Consider the following 4,507-nt stretch of genomic DNA (forward strand, 5'->3'; position numbering starts at 1 on the left):
AGCAAAATTCATTCATTTTCATTTCGGCTTAGTTCCAAATCAGGGGTCGCCACAGTGGGATGAACCACCAACTTATCCAGGATATGTTTTACACAGAAGATGCCCCTCCAGCTTGGAAACACCCATACACTCTCAGTCACACTTATACACCACAGTCAATTTAGCTAACCCAATTCACTTATAGCGCATGTCTTTGAACTTGTGGTGGGAACTGGACCCGTATGGAGTCAATCAAGGGACATATATATACTAGCAAAATAAAAGAAACAAAAAAAAAAGCAAAAATGTAAATTAGAAGTTTGACCAAATGTTTTAGACTGAAAGTTTCAGTGTGCCAGGAGTAATGCATTACAAAAGTAATGTATTACTTTTTCCTGTAACGCAGTAGTGTAAGGGACTACTAATACTTTTTTAGTAATATTTTACTCAGTACATGTTCAGTAACGTGTGCGTTACAACAAACATTTCGCCCGGAAGACATTAACAAATAAAAATACTGCAGTTCTATTTCCTGTTCATGTTTAGTGAATATACGTGTGTGTTGTCATTAATCTCCCTCTGGCTATTGGAACATTTTACTCTGAAAGCAGAATGATTTCAGCCTCTGAACTCGAGGTCCAAGGTAGAGATCTGCGCAGGACTACATTTTGATTCCCGCTCCCACCAGGTTTTAGCACGAACCCGAACGCTCCTGCTTATATTCAGCATTTGTTGTCCCGCTGCCCGCCCCGCCCCGCCCCGCCCCGCCCCGTTTTCTACCCACCGCGCCGGATCCCACTAAAGAGGGGGGAGAACAAAACCGAAAACCACCCAGCTATACAGAGTAAAGGCCATTGTGTTCAGTTCATCCACACTGAAGTGCTTCTAGACTTACAGCGCTCCGCATATATGAGTTCACCCGTCACAGATCCCTCGTGTAGATTAATATCATCTATAGGACAATATACATAAGAATAGTCAGTACTGAAGCCAGATCTGGAGCTAATCTCGTCATGTTCTGAGCTATTGTTTGTTTCTCTTTTTCTTCACATGATGTCGCCGTTTTCCCCAGTGTTTCTGTTTGGGGTTTATTTGTGTTAATCTTGTTCAGTTGTCTTGTTAGACGAGCCTGTTTATTCTACACTCTTGTCTGCGCTTGGTTTTAGTTTGATGTGCTCTCGTTCTTGCTGTAAGTCCTATACCCAGATTCTCTAGTCATTACCTTTCTTTGTTATGTTCGTTAGTGTTTTTTGACAATATTGTAATTTTTCTAGAAAATTCTTCTTGATTTAAGAATTTTGAGATATTTGGACAGGAAACAAGACACTAATCTTGGTTAGAAAAGCATGTAGCTGATATTAATCTATTAAAATCTGACCATTGGCAGTTGTGGACTGGTGGTTAGAGAGTTGGAGTCCCAGCACCGGCAGGGATTTTAGATGTGAGAAGTTCCAGGCACTCTTTTCTCTTGAGTAATGCCACCAAACTCCCAATGGCTCCAGATGTGTGTGTGCGCGCGCTTGGATGCAAATTCCAAGTATGGTTCGTCATAATTAGAAACATTCCTGTTTTTCTTGCTGCCGTGAGGGCCCCCTTGTTTCAGACTGGAAGTGATCTGACTTGAACAAAACACTGTTCTCCATTCTTTTTAAAGAGGAGGACCCTCTCGACATGCCTCATCCCCTCAGCGTATTTCAGCACTCTCTTACTGTTATCAAGGGGACACAGAGAACAGACTTGCAGATCCAAAATAAGCAGCAAAGGATCAAAATGAAGAACAAGGCAAGGATCAGAATCCCATGAAGACAAACCAGGACAAATGCTTAGTACTGAAACAAGACTCAATGCGCCCTATCATACACCCGGCGCAGTGTGGCGCAAGGCACGGCGCAGTAGTCTTTTGGTAGTTTCAGCTTGGTGCAAGAGTGGTTTTGAAGCGTTGTGCTACGCTGTTTAAATAGCAAATGCATTAGCGTTCATAGGCGTTCTGGTCTAAAAAGGAAGGCGTTCTGAGGCTGACCGCTGGAGCGTCGCTATTTTGAGAAACTATAATAGATTTTTTATTAGACCAAAACAAACCCGGTCTAAACTCCAGCGCAGAGTTGCGCCTCGCTTACACACTGCTTAATACACACAAGATGGAGAGCAACAGGCAAATACCTTTACACATGAAAAACTGTAAATATTAAGGATATATATAGGATATAATAAGAATAGATATAGGATATAAATATAAAGGATTAAAATATTACAAAACATATTATTTTCTAGCCTACATAAATATGAAAAATCACTGCTTTTATGTCTTCTTCATCTCGGGAGGCTTTTTCAGTTCATTCATAACAATTTGCTTTTGTATAATGTTATTATTATTAGCAGTATTATTTATTATATCCATATTTATATTTGTTTTATTAAAAACAAGCTTAGATTTGTCCACCTGTCAGGTTTTAGACCATATGGGGCGCAGCATGTGTTTTAGGATATAACTCAGTATTTTGAGCACACTTTATTATTATTATTCATTTATTTGTTTGCTGGAAATTAAAACTGAATTTAGAAATAGTTTTTAAACGAATATTTGCGCTTAACAAACTAAATTATTTATTTATAGGCTAATTGTTGTCTGTGTGTAAAGGTTTCCCTATCCAAGAGCGAAAGTGAAAGTGATTCATTATCTCTCATTCTCACGCAGTAGATGCTCTGTTTAACAGTTTTCTGTTAATAAACTGTTAACAATTTGCTTGTAAAACGCTCAGTTTTTCCACTTAGACCTACTTTGCGTCCTGTAAATAGCGAATGCGATTATGGCGCGAAGCAGCTGACTCTTAAAGGGAATAGAAGATGAGACTCTAATTGGTTTATTCTCAAAACACACCTATAACTCATTAAGAAAATAAGCTCAACCCTTTTAAACCATGCGCCACGGCGCAAGGCGGATTTTCCCGTCCTTAAATTAGCAAAAATGCGTTCTGACATGCCCTGAAATCGTTTGCGCCCTGCGTTTTGCGCTCTGCGCATAGACCGTCAAAATAGAGCCCACTGTGTGAATGAGACTGACGTGTAAAGTCCTCGTAATCAGTGTAGATGAGCATCAGCTGTGTCTGAATGGTTGTTGCTAGATCGAATATGGTTGCGGCTGGAAGTTAACGAGAATTATTTATATTGTCTATTAAATTTAGAGTTTATTGTATTTTATTAACGCCTACCCCCACGCTCGTCCTGATTTTGCCAAGTGCTAGTTGTCCTGAGACCGACATGATTTATGATGACGCAGGGACAACAACTCTATCAGCCAATCAAACGTTATTACGTCATCATTACGGGCGCCCTGCAGAGTCCGCCAAACCGTAAAAACAGTAGTTATACCGAGTATTATTTATGTTATCTATTAAATTACACCATAAATTGTATTTTTTAAACCATCACCCCAATCCTAAACCCAACCATCACAGCACTGTAAAAATATTCATTATTGTTATACAGTGTCATACAAAAATGCCACTATAATTGATGTGTATGTCGCACTTCTGTGCGGCCGTGTATCCGATCTGGACTTTACCCTGTCTGGATTATTGTCAGCTGTTGCAGGAGTTGATAGTCATAAAGCGTCAATCATCTCAGACTGGTTTCCTAAACATGACGATGAGTTCATTGTACTCAAATGGCCTCCACAGTCACCTGATCTCAATCCAATAGAGCAGCTTTGCAATATGGTGGAACGGGAGATTGGCATCATGGGTGTGCAAATCTGCAGCAGCTGTGTCATGCTATCAAGTCAATATGGAGCAAAATCTCTGAGAAATATTTCCAGTAGCTTGTTGAGTCTCTGCCATGAAGGATTAAGACAGTTCAGACGGCAAAAGGGGTCCAACCCAGTTGTAGTAAGGTGTACCTAATAAAGTGGCCGGTGAGTGTGTCTGTCTCTTTTCCCCCCTCTCGCTTTATATATATATATATATATATATATATATATATATATATATATATATATATATATATATATATATGCAATACTTTGAATTATATGTGGCAAATATGAGATTTTACACATGAAGTCAGAATTGTTAGCCCTTCTGTTATGTTCTGTTGAAGTTAGGGTAATTAGGCAAGTCACTGTATATCAGCGGTTTGTTCTGTAGACAATCAAAGAAAAACATTGATCAAGGGGGCTTTTAATATTGACCTTAAAATTAAATAAAACCAATTAAAACTGCTTTTATTCCTGCTGAAATAAAACAAAGACTTTCTCCAGAAGAAAAAACATTAGAGGAAATACTGTGAAAAATTCCTGAATCTGTTCAACATCAATTTAATATAAAATTAAGAAAAAATATTGCACAGGAGGGCTAATCATTTCTCCCTCCACTGTATGCTAAATCCAGTGTAATTATGTAATTTGCATATATCAGATTTCCATGATTTTCTCGTGTTTTGCTGTTAACCCTCGAGACTGTGGCCAGTTGTGGAATGCTGCACAATTTCACGAGCTCCTCCTGCTTTCTGGAGAACAGTACTGGAACACTGC

This window comes from Danio rerio, chromosome 4, assembly GCF_052040795.2.
Source record: "Danio rerio strain M-AB ecotype USA chromosome 4, GRCz13ab, whole genome shotgun sequence".
Taxonomy (NCBI): Eukaryota; Metazoa; Chordata; class Actinopteri; order Cypriniformes; family Danionidae; genus Danio; species Danio rerio.